The sequence below is a fragment of the Prionailurus bengalensis genome, chromosome B1, assembly GCF_016509475.1.
Source record: "Prionailurus bengalensis isolate Pbe53 chromosome B1, Fcat_Pben_1.1_paternal_pri, whole genome shotgun sequence".
In the NCBI taxonomy this organism is placed as follows: Eukaryota; Metazoa; Chordata; class Mammalia; order Carnivora; family Felidae; genus Prionailurus; species Prionailurus bengalensis.
Genome location: NC_057344.1, coordinates 183094764 through 183112208, shown reverse-complemented (window position 1 = coordinate 183112208; position 17445 = coordinate 183094764).

Sequence of the window (17445 nt, the reverse complement as noted above, 5' to 3'; positions counted from 1 at the left end):
TCAGATAGATAGATAGATAGATAGATAGATAGATGAATGATAGAAATATAGAAATAAGAAGAAACATATATAGATAAGTATATTCTCAAAAAAAACATTCATACTCCACAGGTTCATTTTATCATTTCTAAGAATTCAACTACTTTTTTAAAATACAATTTATCTTCAGATTGGTTTCCATATAATACCCAGTGCTCCTCCCAACAGGTGCCCTCCTCAATGCCCATCACCACCTTTCCCCTCTCCCCCACCCCCCATCAACCCTCAGTTTATTCTCGGTATTTAAGAGTCTCTTATGCTTTGCCTCCCTCCCTCTCTGTAACTTTTTTTTTCTTCCCCTCCCCCATGGTCTTCTGTTAAGTTTCTCACGATCCACCTATGAGTGAAAACATATGGTATCTGTCTTTCTCTGCCTGACTTATTTCACTTAGCATAATACCCTCCAGTTCCATCCACGTTGCGCCAATGGCCAGATTTCATTCTTTCTCATTGCCAAGTAGTAGAATTCAACTACTTGATGACATGCAACCCTCTACACCACCACCATCTCCAACATACCCACCCAATGAGAACCTGTCATCAAGTCTCTTTCTAAGCCAGTTATTTCACCTTTATTGCACATTTATAATAATTAGATTTAGTTACCATCTGTGGCCAAATAGACTCCATATGGCCCAAGGTCCAAAGATTGACTCTCTAGTTCAGAGAATAAGAGAAAAAAAGAGAAAAAGAAAAATAGGTGAAAGGAAACTCAATCATAGCAGAGCCTACTTCACCTTTCATAGAGGAGAAAAAAGGACATCTTTATGTCCGAAGTTCTATTTCTACATTTGAAGATAATTTATCTTGGTTTGTATCTATTATGGAACAGAACATATGGTATAGGATGCAAAAGAATAAGAAAATCCAACCATATATAAAATGATTATCATGCAAAGTTATTAAATACCTGTGCAAACCATCAAGGAAATTAATTGAGGCTAGCTTTTATCTTCCAGAAGCAATAAATTATACAGTAGACTATGGATGGTGTCATGTCTTAACTAAAAGAAAACAAGGAAAAAGTGTAGATATCTTGATTTGTTGATAGAAAAGAGATTTTTAATCAGTGGGTGTCTCCACTACAACTCCCAATCATGTGATATATACGATATATAGTTCCTTTTCTATCCTGCGTTTCAGTCATAGCTTGCTCATTCTCTATGGTGGTTTTAGGACTGCCTACATCCTGTATTTACCTGAGGGTGTGGGTATCATAAACAGCAGGTTTTCTAGTTTGTTATTTTGTTTTTGTTTTTGTTTAATTTATGTTTATTTACTTTTGGAGAGAGAGAGAGAGACAGAGTGAGAACGGAAAGAGGGAGGGAGAGAGGGAGCCACAGAATCTGAAGCAGGCTCCAGGCTCTGAGCTGTCAGCACAGAGCCCAATGTGGGGCTCGAACCCAAGAACCGGGAGATCATGACCAAAGCCGAAGTCGGATGCTCAACCGTCTGAACCACCCAGAGGTCCCTGTTTTTGCATTTTTGTGATTTGACTTACGCTTTGCCGCACAAAGAATCAGGTGAATATTAACTGTATGAATATTATTGTTTAAGGTGTGACCAGAGATAGTGGTAAAAGAAGTTGATAATACATAGACTATGTGGTCTAGTTTAATATTATTTCAGAAAACGAATCTGCTTTCATGTTCATCTCTAAGATAAGTTTCGTTTTATTAAATCTTAAAGTGCCTTATATATGATTAAGGTGCCAATGTGATTAAGCACTTAAGCTTTGAATAGCCTCAAAAAAGATGATCACGGAGAAATTATCAGTCCCTAAGAGCAAGTAAAATCTTTGATAATATCATCACCAATTCTGTTTACAATTAATCTGAATGACAGCCTAGAGCAAATCGGAGATGAAGGACCAAGGGGCCTCATTATTTTCAAGGTTGCGAATGAATGCCCATTCATTTAGGTAATGATGGTAATATATGAAAACAGAAATACGTTCCATAATGAAATAAACATCATTTTTACAATGTGCATCATTTTGGACCATTCTAATCTTCGATTTCCTTCGTTAAGCAAAGAAGTTAAAGTAGTACTCAAAAAATCATTCCAATTCATAGGCCGTATTTTTAAATGCTTAAAAAAAATAAGCCTGGATGGAAAGCCAGTATAAACAAGTAAATATCTTAATAAAATTCAAAAAATATTTTTCTACTTTATCCTGCTCCTAATACTCCCTGCGATCAAGTGTGTTGATATGATTGTGAAAAGTATTATTTGCAAAAAGTGTTTGGTTATTGTCAAACAAAATATGAGGGAGCTACTTGGGCCACTTGGAAAATAATAGTTCAGTAAGTGTCATTAAAATGTACTTGGAAGATAATTAAGTTACTGTCTAATGAGTTTGTCCATTCTTGAGCAAAATTGAACCTAGAAAAGTTAGCTCACATTTGTTCTTTATACTAAGGTGAAAATTTTCTTTTTACTTACTAAACCTCATTGTAAATGTCCATAAGTATCGCTACAACATGATGAAGAATCACAATGCAAAATAACACAACGTGTACAGAGAGAGACACCGAAAATATACTTGTTGAGTAATAGCCCTTTGGTTTATCTCACTTCAAATATGCAGTTGACCTATTGTGGCATGGCTGACCAGGACAGGTCTCAGCCGATACGATGAAAATTGTCAATACTTAGAGACTTACAAAACCAGGAGCAATGTATTTTATGCACCAACCTCACCAGAATTTGTATCAAACTGCCATCTTGGGGGTAGCATTAGAGAATGGAACTGGAATTCAGCAGCTCAGAGCCAACACACATTTTGTCAAACAACAATCCATCGATCTAGGAAATTTTGTACAGAGAAGATTTAAATGAGATGTGATATTTTATTGTAACAGTGATTTTAAATGTTTTTGCTTTCTTTTGTTTTGCATGTCAAAGGCAAAGTTAACCAAAAACTTACCAGTGTTGATTTGGCTTCTAGTAGTAACTATGTGTAACTATGAGTTCCTCCTCCTTCACTTTTACATTTTCCTTGTCCTCACTCTCTCTCTCTCCTTCTCTTGTATGACCATTTTTTTTTATCTTCCCCTTCTTATTTTTTTTAAATTAAATCCAATTTGGGCGAAAAAAAGAAGTATGGAAGACCAGTAAGGAATATTTCTAGAAGCATATAGCTTCAAAATTTTGAGTCTGTTGAGTTCCAATCTTACTCAATGAAATAGAATTTTAAAAGAAGAAAGAAAAAAACTGGTTGAGTCATGAGATTAGTCAGAGAAAGCCCCTTCCCTTCACCCTTCTCTGTTTCTCTCATATAGGCATCCCTTTCTCTATTTTATCCATATTTTATCCACTATTGATTGTGGGATCTTTGTGAAGAATTGGTTAATAATAAATCTGAAGAAAATTATTTTAATCACACTTAGGAAATAACACTTTAATGCATTAATCATTTAATACAATAGAAGACATAACAATATAGTCTGTCTCTCTTAATTTACACAGACAGTGACATCCAGAGAGGTTTACGTATCTTTCCCAGACACATTGTGTCTTATCAAGGACTAAAACCAGGGTTTCCATTATCACCTGTCTACTATACAACACTACTTTAAGGAAAGTGTGCTAAGTTCTTTCCCTTCTATTAGTCTGTTGCAAAAGTAGGTCATCAAATCTTAAGTTCATTTCAAATATTGAACATATTTTAATCTTTGAGTCCTCCATGGTGATATCACAATCAGCAATCCAACATACAACTCTTCCTCTTTACCAAAAATCTACTTATTCCCCTTTTCTTCCTTTCTCCTATTTTGATTAATTACTGAGCAATCATTCTAATTTTCTAAGCAAGAAATCTAAGAAATCGTTTCAGAATGGAAATTTTTTAAGCTGAAGTCTGTATTTGCATGTGATGGTCTTCTTTGATGACGTCAATGGGTTTAAGTTCCTCGTTATTTAATATAACATCAATCTCATGTTTCCATGAAGCTATTTTGTAGATGCGATTAAAATCAATAATCACATGACGTCAAGCAAGAGAGAGTGCCATAATCTGTAGCTTCAGCAATAACCAAGAGTTTAGTTGGCCCTTCCTGACAGCTGACACATGGACTTGTGAAAGCTAATGCATTGCAATAGATAGATACAGATATAGATACATATAGATATGGATATATGGATATATACATATATATATATGCATCTATCTATATTCTATCTATCTATAGAGAGATGACAGACATATAGATAGGGATAGAGATAGAGATTGGGATAGAAATAGATGATAAAGACAGAGATAGATATAGGCATAGAGATAGGGATAGAGTTAGAAATAGGGATAGGAATAGAGGGAATAGAGATAAGGATAGGGATAAAGATAGAGCTGGGCATAGGGATAGGGATAATCTCTTACTGGTTTTTTTTTTTCCTTTGGTTGAACCCTGACCGGTACATTGGGTTTGAGTTTCAGAGTATTTGAGAGAACTACCAGAAATTCTGAAACTACCCGAAATTTAATGGGGAGGGAGAGGATTTTAGAGTCATTGCATGGGTTCTTTGTTTTTATTTAGCCCCCGCATCTAATGGGACAAAATGACACTTTCAGGTCTAACTTCTTAATTACTTTACTCCCTCACCTTCACCTATTCCCTACTGTCACTGCTTTATTTCATGCCTGTATAAGTTTTTCCTTGAACCATTTTAGTGGCCTTGTTACAGGATCTCTGGCTCTAGATTCTTCTCTCTTACCTACCACTCTCTATATGGGTGCTACAGTGATCATCCTAAAAATCCAGTCTCAATCAGACAAGCTCCCTATCATCCAAACTCTATAAATGTGAGAACAAGGCTCTCTAAGACCTACCACTTCTCATTTTCGAGTTTCAGTTACTGCAAATTTCCCATATATTCCAGGATTCCTGCTTCTCTGAACCTATATATAATCCTTAGGCTTGATATACATTTTTGTAGACTGTTCCTTTTGCTGGGAAGTCCACCTTTCTTACTGCACTTGTCTGAAAAGTTTCCTTTCCTTTGAAATTCAGGAAAAAAAATAGTAACTGCTTAGGAAATCTTCCCTGTCCTCTCCAAGCACAATTAAACACTTATTTTTCTCTGAGTCCTGTATATTTAATTGTACTGTATCTGTCTGTCACTATTATCTATCTATCTATCTATCTATCATCTATCTATCATCTATCATCTATCTATCTGTCTATCATCTGTCTATTTATCTTTATCTACATCTATCATCTACAAAATTTTAATGCTCTGAATGAAATCTGAGCATGTGCAGGGCAGGATTGTTTTTTTACTCCTGATTATATTTTTAGATACCGCTAGTTTAACTACTAGAATATAGTAAATCTTGATTTCATTTTGAATGAAACTTGTAGAAATAATTACATTGTCCCAATATTTATAGCAGATACGATTTGGGGGTGTTTTGTGCCTAACACCATTTTTGAATATGTGCTGCTCAGAGCTCTGCTTCAACTCACTGAAATTGTTTCATGGATGATGTCATATTTTAAGTATTTTGTTTCCATTGTTGACTCCTTGGCATTTAAAATTTGTATGAGAATACAGTTGATGAATTAGTTCATTTCTTCTCACTCAGACTTGCCTCATAGCCTTGAACGGATAGCATTATAATCATAAGGAAAATAAAGAAGTGTGCAAGGCAAATAAATTTTTTTTAAAAATTAGGAATTTTGCTCTCACTATTAAACTTACTGTTTATCATTGTTCCTCTCCTCTTTATCTTGAATCATTGGCAAAATCATCTAATCTTGACTAGATTATAAACTCTAGAATTAAAGTCATTATAAATCATACACTACCATACTGGCTGATGCATGGTAGTCAATAAATATTGCTGAATGCTGAGTGGACAGCATTTTTATTCTGTTACCATTTTTCTTAGATATTTTCACAAATCTCTGTGACTTCATAGAATGTTTGCTGTTATTTTTAATGTCATCATGTAATTGATTAAAAATGTTTAACATCCTCCTAACTGTATAATTTCTAAGGTTTCCTTTACAAATCATTCTTGCTAATCTGAAATTCACTGAAAGGTTTCTGGTACAGTGCATTAGGGAAAAATCCACTTACGTACCTCTGAATATGGCTGCTTTTCATTGAATTTAAACCTTCCTGTCTAATGTTTATCATCTTATAGAGGCTTTTTCTATGGGACTAAGTAAATAAAAACTTTCGATAAATATATTATTATAAATTTAACTCCAGAATCTCACATATTTTATTTGGGGCTTAATTCTCAGTCTTGCAAAAATCAGAAAAGTGTTTCATTTTTCTTTCTTTGTTTTGATACGTAACCATCAATTAGATCTGTAAGTAAATGGATATTATTTGGTTTGGTTTTTTTTTTTTTTAATTTTTTTTTTCAACGTTTATTTATTTTTGGGACAGAGAGAGACAGAGCATGAACGGGGGAGGGGCAGAGAGAGGGAGACACAGAATCGGAAACAGGCTCCAGGCTCTGAGCCATCAGCCCAGAGCCTGACGCGGGGCTCGAACTCCGGGACCGCGAGATCGTGACCTGGCTGAAGTCGGAGGCTTAACCGACTGCGCCACCCAGGAGCCCCTGGTTTGTTTTTTTAATCAGGCATAAAATGATTAATTTCTATTCCCTATTTTATGTGGAAGAAGATATATTTTTTTCTCCTGGAAAATTCTGACTGCTAAATAATTTCAAACTTGGCCTCCTGACTGCTTGGTTGTTTTTTTATTATGTGTTTTATGAGCTACATACCAACTTATTTCAAAACAGCCTTCAGCCAGGACAAAAATCAATGAAACTCCCTTTTTTAAAGTTTAAGGAGTTTCTCATTCCTGTAATGCCATCTTGAGCCCCCTTTGCTGTGCATGCTGTGATAAACCCAAAAGTTTCATTTATGAAAACATTTGAAACTTTCTACTTTAAAATGACAACATCTAATTACTAAATTCAACTCGGCTATTGTAATTTACAGCGTAAAATTTCTGTAAAAATCTGAAAATGGTAATACTCCCTGGCCAATGAGAATAAAATCATATTTTGTACGTAAGTCCTACTTGACTTGGGCATAAATCCTATATCCAATAATGAGTAAGCAATCTTGAACAGTTTATACTTCATCTTTCTAAACATCAAACTCCTTGTTTCTAAAATGGGGACAATAGTAATAACCACTTTCAAGTTTCCTGTGGGATTTCTATTAAACAATGTAGTCAAAGACTGGCACATAGAAACTGACCAATAAGCAATTGTGTTATGGTTATTAAATTATTATTATTATATAAGCAATAATTCCCCAGAGCCTTAAAAAATTAACTCACTTTTTCATTTGCCTTATTTAGCATATTTTTAAACACGTGTTAGGGACTTCTAAACTCTGAGGATATAGCAGCACAGACAAAAAAAAATTACCCTTTTAACGTTTATTTTCTACTGGGAAAAAAAATGTATCAATGGGATTCATTAAGAGTGAATTTCAAAGTGATTCCGTTAATAATAAAATTACCATACTTACATAGTGCATTATATTCCCAGGCATTATTCCTAGAACTTTACATGCATAATCCTTGCAAGACTCTTATTATCACAGTTTAAGGTGAAAATCACAGGTAATGCAAGGTGAAGTAACTTGATCATTGTCATAAAGTCAGTGAATAGTAAAATTTGGGGACCCCTGAAATTCTGGTTTCAGAGCCTGACTATTAATTACTAAATCATTTTGCCTTGTTGCAAAATAATAATAAATAATAATAATAATAACAATAATAATAATAATAAATATAAAAATAAAATTTAATTAAATTAAATACAATTAAATTAAATTAATAAAACAGAAGACAGAGTTCATAATGTCAAACTATTTCTGTGCACCACAGGTGAACTCATTGAGAACCCTACTCTATTAATGCAATCATAGCAAATGTTATACGGTAGATGACTTAGGACCCTATGTCCCTCTCCAATTCTCATCCCTCATAATAACTTGAAGTTATTAAAATGTGAAACCAAGAAGTTTTTGCTTTTTAACTATTCTCAGTAAATAGAGTTCCCTAGCAAATATACTAAATCCTACATGATATTAATTGCATAATTTCAGAAACAAGATTCATGATTATCACAGTTAAAGAAAAACCAAGCAAGGTGACCTGTCAGCACCCATGTAGGGGAGCAGATGACAGAGATATATAAGAGTGGACTCTCTCTCATTCCTAAAGGCATTCAGTCTGCTTCTTTCCAATTGATTATGGTCTGCTGCATTTTAGATTCTCAAAGTACAAAAGTTAAATTTCTATTATCAGATCTTTTGCAATATAACTTCTCTATAACAGAAGTGTACGTATGCTTTCTTGACTCCTGAAATATAGGATATGATTATCAGTGTTGGACTTTTTCAAAAGTGAACAAATAGAGTGAGTGGCTAATTCCCGCCCTCCTTTTCCTAAATAGTTGCTTTGGAAAAAATAGAGAAGCAATCCTTTTTCTTCCTAACTCCTATCAAAGGCCCAAGTTGTTAACGTAAAGGAGCAGAACAAGTCATTGGGTATGTTTCTTTCGTAGGAGGAATAGCTAACACAAAAGCTCTCTAATCCTTTCTATGTCCTTTACAGCCCCTTCTGCCCCACCACATATTTGTAAAGAGGTAAAAAATTTGATACAGCTGGCAATCATAAATGGAGAGAATGGGATGTCTGGGTAGCTCAGTCAGTTAAGAGTCCAACTTCGTCTCAGGTCATGATTTCACAGTTGATGAGTTCAAGTCCTGGGACGGGCTCTGTGCTGACAGCTCAGAGCCTGGAGCCTGCTTCAGATTCTGTGTCTCCCTCTCTCTCTCTGCCCCTCCCCCACTCTCTCACACTGTCTCTCCCTCTCTCTTTCTCAAAAATAAATAAACCTTAAACAATTTTAAAAAATAATAAATTGAGAGAAAACTAAATAGAACACTTGCTCAACTTTCTTGAACTGCTAACGGTGTTTTTGTATATTTACTAACCAATCCTCTCATTGTGGGGTATTAAAAACTTCCCAATCTGTAGTTAACTGGATTTATTTTCATTAATTGGCATTTTTTTCTTCATCTATATACTTCCTTCGACATAAAATTCAGACAGGTGGAGTGGTGAGAAATTGTATTATAGCCCTATCCTCTAGCACCTAGTAACATTTACAGGTTATATTTAATAACACACAATGTTTTTCCCTGGAAATGAGAGGACTGAGAACATAAGAGAAAGGAAAGAAGATAAACAGTAAGGATGAAGAAGCATCCTTGAAATATTCTGCCTTAGTAATTCTTACAATATCTGTATCAGACTTATTTCCAGTGATCAGACCTCATATCATTTAAACAGACATCCAGTAAGTAGTAAGAAAAACAAACAAAAAACAAAAACAAAACAAAACAAAACAAAACAAACAACAACAACAACAAACACCGATCTGAACCTATATCTGTCTTACTCCAAACCCATGCTCTTTCCAATAATCATGTTTTTTCAGCTAGCAAGTCCTGTAACTCAAGTTTCATTGACGTGTTCAAAATGTAACCATGGGACAGTCTCCAGTATAGTCTTAAAATAAAACTTTGTGTGGCATCCAAAGAAAGGATGTGATTCCACAATTAATTCTAACTACCTCAGATCTGGAGAAGAGAAATAGTTCTTACCTATTTTCTGGAACCGTCAAAAAAGAAATCCTGGAAATGGTATGTTAGAGGCAGACAAGGTTTAAAGAGAACAAAAATCTTTACTTCAGTTTCTGAAGATATAGAATCCTGGTGATACCTTTAATTCCACCCCCTGGAGTTGCATTTACAAAAAGAAAGCCATATCGGGTATGCTGGCTCTGGGAAAGGAGACCCAAGTTCAAACTGGCAGTAAATATCTTAGAACTCTCCGGGAAGGTATTTTGAATCACAGAATTTTATCAGTGGAAACAGCCAAATTATAAAATCTAACTCCCTCATTTACCAATGTGGACATTTTAAAATAAATGCCTTACTAACTGGTCTACCATGTTAGTGACAGATACGAGACCAAAATCCAGGAATGGAATCCACGCTTTTTGTAAGTCCCATAGATTTTTCTTATATTCCCTCAAATAAACATTACTTTAATTATCTGAGTTTTACATTTATAAAATAATTGATTGCTTTTTATATATTTTTGGGGTTTATATATAAATAATAAAAAGAATAGTAACTTTTATAAAGGTTTGCTCATTTATAATGCAGATATGTAACTGACAAACGGTATCGCAAATATCTTGGAAATAGGCTTAGAAGCCCTAAAAACAATTTTGCAGCCTCATCTTTAACCTGTGTCAAAAAAAAATTATTTTTGATTATTCGGGACAATGAAAAAATGTCTCGGCCTTTGATTACCGTTCACAATCAGAAAACAAACAAGTAGGTGATCATAAGAGAAGCCGATGACATTTAATGAAATCTCAATTTTTAAGTTATTAGTCTAACAGATTACAATGAAAATATTTCATGAGCGATTAAAATTTTACATACAACAATTGAAAATGTTGTCTTTATTACCGACGTTCCACTCCTTTAGATATCCTTTTTCTAGAATCAGATGAGACTCTCAGTGTCCAAGCAGGCCTCTAGGACATAAACACATCACAAATCACAGTAGAGTGACCCTCATTTTAAACCTGAGGCTGGCTGTCACGTACAAGACCCTGCTCTAAGGGACAGTCACACCTCTGGCCTTGTGTTTATTTATGCTTCTGTTCTTTATGTTTATTGTCATAAGAGACTGGTTTGTGTCATATTGTCTTTATATCCCCAGCACCTCCTGCCGTGTCGCATATAATAGGTGTTCAACAAAAATGTTAAACACTATATAGAAACAATCACAGTAGCAATACAATTAGAACAAAAAGGTGACCCGGAGAGATTATAAAACTTTGATACATAAAAAAATATATCTTAATACTAGTCAGTCAAAATGAATAGTTTTAATGGAATAGAAAACATATTTTTGTTTAAGATTCATGTGTCTCTTAGGAAACAGCGGTTAAAATGATAGCTAAAGCAAGGCCTTTCATAAAATGTTTATCTTTGACAAAGGATAGAGACACATTTTAGTGAGCAGCAGAAAATTTCAGCTCTTCCCCAAAGCAAACAGTGTTGTTTGGAAGAAAAGGAAAGCATTGATTTTAGTTAATGAATGTTTTTCAGCTTTTTGCAATACAGGGTTCTTAATACCGGAGACGTTTTCTTCATAGCAACAAATGGACTGACCGTGGTCTGGAAAATGCCATCTTCAGGCCTCTCTCTGCGGCCAGCACTCAGCAAATGCAGTCCGGTGTCTGCGGCTGCCAATGCTTGGTCCATTTTTCAAATTAGAATCCAGGCCCTGAAGTGGTGTAGTCAAAACATGACTGACACTGAGTGGTCATTCAGGCAAGGTAGTAAAGGTGATGGGACTAATAACAATTTCGTGGATCGATATCGGTAAGTGCTGATTTTCAGATTCTCCTCTTTAACCAACTTGGGTGCAAGTGCTAATAAGCAGTAAAAGAGACCAAACATGTTCAAGGGAAAAAAAAAAACCATCACTTGCTGTATTATTTTCTCTTGAATCACACGGAGTAGGTCAAACACCTGGTTTTTAAACAAAGTCCTTTCAGTGTGGGTTGCTCTGGGATAATTTGCCCTTCAATGAATGCCAATAAGGAGAAAGTGGATGACTGTGACATTGTTCATTCGATTCGTTTTCTGACTAGGTAATTTTTGAACATCCACATACTCTGTACTTTTTAAGCAATCTACCATCCTTTTTTTTTATTTTTATTTTTAATGTTTATTTAGTTTTGAGAGAGGCAAAGAATGCAAGTGGGTTAGGGGCAGAGAAAGAGGGAGACACAGAATCGGAAGCAGGCTCCAGGCTCTGAGCCATCAGCACAGAGCCCAACGCGGGGCTTGAACTCAAGAGCCTTGAGATCATGACCTGAGCCAAAGTCGGACACTCAACCGACTGAGCCACCTAGGCGCCCCAATCTACTATCCTTTTGATACATCTTTTAGATCTGGTCATTGGGCAGAGACTTAGAGAAATACGTATAGACCTTGTATTTATTTTATAATTATACTAACAATTATGTTCATTTATGCATTGTGCATGTATATATGTAGTTGCTTATTCATTGTTTTCTTTTGATGTTCTAATGTTAGACTTTGTTTTTATGTGTATCCTCTGGATTATGATTAAGAAACTGAACTATGCTAATTATTAAGATAGGCTAACTACTTGAAATTTGAAACCCCAAATTACAATGACTTAAGTAAAATAAAAGGCTATTTCTCACATAGGCAATCCAAAATAATTTCTCGATTGGCTGATGTGTGGCTCTCTTTCTTTTGAGAGAAAAAGAGAGAGAGAGAGAGAGCTGGGGCAGAGGGGCAGAGGGAGAAATATAATCTTTTTTTTTAATGTTATTTATTTTTGAGAGAGAGAAAGAGAGAGAGAGAGAGAGAGAGAGAGAAAGCATGAGCAGGGAGGGGCAGAGAGAAAGGGAGACACAGAATCTGTGCTGTCAGCATGATGTGGGGCTTGAACTCATGAACCTTGAGATCATGACCTGAGACGAAGTAGGATGCTTAACCCACTGAGTTACCTAGGCGCCCCGAGACAGAGAATCTTAAGCAGGCTCCATGCTTCAGAACGGAGCCCAAAATAGGGCTGGATCTCACAACACCGGGATCATGAGTTGAGCCAAAATCAAGAGTTGGACACTTCATCAACTGAGCCACCCAGGTGCTCCTGATGTGTGGGTCTACACGCTTTGTTATTTAGAGAGCCAGGTGAGAGAGTTCTGCCTTCTTCAACACATGGCTTCTAATGCCACCCAAACTTGGATGTCCTAATGTCAAGCTAGCAAAGAAGCAAAAGCAAATGAGTCAACGGGACCCAGCACAGAAGACGAGGTGAAAGTGATAGCAGGGATGGTGGGGAGTTGGAAGGGATTAAGAACCTGTCCTGGAAGTCTTTTTTTTTTTTTTTTAACGTTTATTTATTTTTGAGACAGAGAGAGACAGAGCATGAACGGGGGAGGAACAGAGAGAGAGGGAGACACAGAATCGGAAACAGGCTCCAGGCTCCGAGCCATCAGCCCAGAGCCCGACGCGGGGCTCGAACTCACGGAGAGTGAGATCGTGACCTGAGCTGAAGTCGGACGCTCAACCGACTGAGCCACCCAGGCGCCCCAAGAACCTGTCCTGGGAGTCTTGAAAGGACATGTATGACTCTGTTCACATTCTACCAGCTGTCATGTCAAACCCAAGACCAAGAGAAACTGAAAACTACGTGTTCATCTCTATGCTCATAAAGAAAAGAAAACAGGTTGTAGGGAGCAGCTAGCTGTCTCTTTGGCGCAAGAAGTGGGGTAGAACATGTCGGAATGCTCAGAATTCTATGCAGTCTGCGTTTCCTGTCCATTTGATTTCTTCTTGTTTTATTAACCATTATTACGATTCTTTCTCTCAGGCAAATTTCCCAGAGAAGTTTTTGTTTATTTCTACTTACCTACCAAAAAGTATTTCCTTTAGGTAACATGTTTATGCGCATCACAGAAAAATTTTATATTGAAATCTGTCCCCCACGTTTGATTAATAATAGTGCAAAGTATTCTCCACAGTATATTTGTGAACCAGGATTCCCTCTATCATACTTGATTCGAATCAGTGAATAAACCAAACAGGTATTCCTGTTGTACCAGTGGCTTCGTAATCTATGTAGCTGACATAACCACTTACAGAATTTAAAGCACACCTTCCGAATTTCTTTCGTGTGGCTCCTCCTCCATCTCTAGCTGAGAGTACTAGAAGATAATTTTTTTCACACATAGTTGCAATTATATGAGAAAGTCACCAGTGAAAGTTATTATACATTTGTAAGAGTATTTTGGAGCCTGTTTATAAACCAGAGAGGAAGTATGTAGATTTCATGCATGGAAAGGCATAAATAAAATTCATTTTTAATCATGTAATTGTACTGTCATTTGTTTCCATGTAATTGGTGAAGAATTACATTTATATTCATACCCTGGGTCCACTTTTGGAATAAAGCAAATGTAGTGTGAAAATGTCAGTAACATCCTTTTTGAATTATTGCTTTTAAGTGCTTTATTTTTTGGAGTTTGATGAAGGGTAAGGAAGATCTGGTAGGATAACATCGAGGCCGTAGCCTGAGTTTATAAGGAGGGGGTTAATTAAACAAATAACAAATACTGAAGTATTTATTTCATGTCAGGTCACTGCAATAAGACAATGATAAAAAGTATCACCTTTCAAATTGTTTCAAAAAACAAGAACTGTTTGCGTGCAGGTGTCTGTGTTTTTCTGTGTGCAGAGTCACAAGTAGAGAAGCCACAGAATTTACCTAGTCCATAATATTCCTCTTGTATAGATCAGTTAAGGATCTGCCTTTTTCTTTTTAAAAAAAAAAAATTTAATGTTTTTATTTATTTTGAGACAGAGAGAGACAGAGCATGAACAGGGGAGGGGCAGAGAGAGAGGGAGACACAGAATCCGAAGCAGGCTCCAGGCTCTGAGCGGTCAGCACAGAGCCTGACGCGGGGCTCGAACTCACAGACTGTGAGATCATGACCTGAGTCGAAGTCAGACGCTTAATCGACTGAGCCACCCAGGTGCCCCAGGATCTGCCTTTTTCTGAGTCACAGATTCTTGAGTCTTAAAGAGAGAGAAAAATATAGGTCACAGGATTTAAAAAAAAAAAAAGAATTAATTTAAAGGAAAAGAGAAACAAAGCTAATGCCTTGTATGTTACAGGCATTCCATAAATACTGCTTCGTCTTCTTCTTTTATTATTATTATTATTATTTTTATTTTTATTTTAGGGAGAGGGAGAGTGTGCATGGGGGATGGGTGCAGAGGAAGAGAGAGAATCTCAAGCAGGCGCCATGCTCAGTGCGGGGGGGGGGGGGGGAGGGGGGGAGGGGGGATCAATCCCATCACCTGGGGATCATGATCTGAGCCGAAATCGAGAGTCGGTTGCTCAACTGACTGAATCACTCAGGTGCCTGCCTAGTGCTGCTTTCCTCTTCCTCACCCTCACAGGCACATGGGTAGGCAGAGCCAGAGCTGGGATCTGAACTTGAATTTCTTAATTCCTTATCTAGTATGTTTCTGTTGCGTTTAGTAACAAGCAGCTTTTATTTTAGAAAATTCAGAAAGGCTTAGCACACTTGAATGCAAGTGTTTTCATGGTGTGAGTCTAATCAAAATGATCCCCCCACCACCAGTAAATACATACATACATACATACATGCAAACAACAAAATAGCAACAGTAAGCAGTCCAAAGAGAAACAAAGCAGTAGTAAAACCAGTGCTGGTTCAAAAGGGAGAGGAGCCACATCACAAACGGAATAAATATGTTCTTCCCTTTCTGTGCTTCTTAAAACAGTCGCAACGTCCGCGGTGCTTGATGTTTTCAAGGCAAGTGTCTCATTTCCATTAACAAGGAAACCTCCTAATTCACAAATCTACACAGTGGGTGATGTGTGTTAATAGCACTCTTAGCAACCGATAATGTGGTGCGGTTAATGTATCTCAGCTTGAATTAACTTTACCACAAGCCATTGTTTCCTTTTTATACAGCACAGGATCCTGTGGAAAAATCTCTTAGAATCTCACAAGGGGAATTCAATTAACATCACTCACTACCATACAGCAACATAAAAATGGAGGCGATTTTAACCTTTCTCGCGTTTCCTGCTGATCAATTCAATGCTTTCCATTAGTTTAACCCCGGTTACCATAAACTCATCTTCATTGTTCAGAAAATACCTTTTCACTGACAGGGCAGAGTACCACTGGCAATGGGGAAGCCAGGATAGGCTAAACGGACCAAAAAATTCCCGAATATAATATGTAGGCTTTTCCTTGCTATCACGTTACTTAACATGGTGGATTTTAACCCCAGGATCTTCTCCTACTAGAGTTCACTCAGCCCTACGACTGTCTCTTTGTCATGTAATTCCACTAATTGGAGTATCCTTCACATTGCAAAATCCTAGACTTCTGTTATTAAAAAGTAGTAGGAACTTTAGTTACCAGAAAATCATAACACAGATTTCATTAAAAACACAAATGATCTGTCCTCTCAGAAATAATGTCATAGGCGAGAAAAACACTTCATAGGAGCTAAAAGGCTAAAGTGTCCTTGATAGCTCCCTTCTTCTCCAGTGCCCGTATTCTATCACACGGTGTGTGCCATTAATTTTATTCCTCAAATACTGTTATTTTCTTTTCCCATCCGCATGGTCACTGCCAACTCCTCCAACTGATCTCTCAGAAAACACTTTAGCACTCCTCCCTTGCACTGCAACAAGAATTGTCTTCAAAGTTCAAATTCCCTCATGACATTTGCTTTGTTAAATATTTCCATGGCCACCCAAAACTCTTGGGATTAGAGACCAACATCCTTGCAGCTAAGCTAGCATAGCTTGAGTGTTATGTGTTGTTTATTAGTTCAATCATTTTATTAACGCACGCACAGAAAGCAAGTTCTAGGAGAAGAAGGACGTGGTCTTTATTTGCTGCCACATCATGGACGCTATTAATAAATATCAGCTTAACGAATGAGGAGAAAGGAGGAGTCACGTCATCAATGACGTTTTCCATAGTTGCAAAAGGAGTGGAGAAAATTGTGATTTAGTTCACCAAAGGCATTTACATCTTTGATCATCCAATTCCAACATTTGGGTTATCATGTAGTACTAATTCAACACATTATAAATAAGAGAAAGACAGTGCATGCCCACAAAGTGCCCGCACTGTACTTAGAAAGACAACATTCATATCATCTTCCTAATGATTTTGTATTATTAAATATTTTCACCTCAAAATGACAATGTCATTTAAGCATATAGTACTATTTAATATTCTTCCATATGAAGTGAAGATGGTTTAGCTCCCTGCATTTAAGAAAAAATCCTTTCTTTTTTAATTTTTGTTATTTATATAGAATGAGAAAGAGTGTGAGTGGGGGAGATGGGGAGAGAGAGAGAGAGAGAGAGAGAGAGAGAGAGAGAGAGAATCCCAAACAGGCTCCATGCTAACCACGGAGCCTGATGTGGGGCTCAATCCCAGTACCCTGGGATCATGACCTGAGCCAAAAGCAAATAGTCTGACAACCAACTGAGCCACTCAGGCACCCCCAAAAAGCCACTTTCTTCAAGGCCAAAGCAAATCTTTTTTGCCATGGTAGAATCCAGAGCAGACACATTATTCACGTCAAATCGAATCAGTTTCTTTCAGCTCTTAATAAAATATACTCCTATTGAGTAATATGCTCTGATGAGACCTCCTTACTACACATTAGATCTCATCTCTCCCAAGTATACAATTGTTGTACTTTACTCAGACAATATTCGTGCACTTAC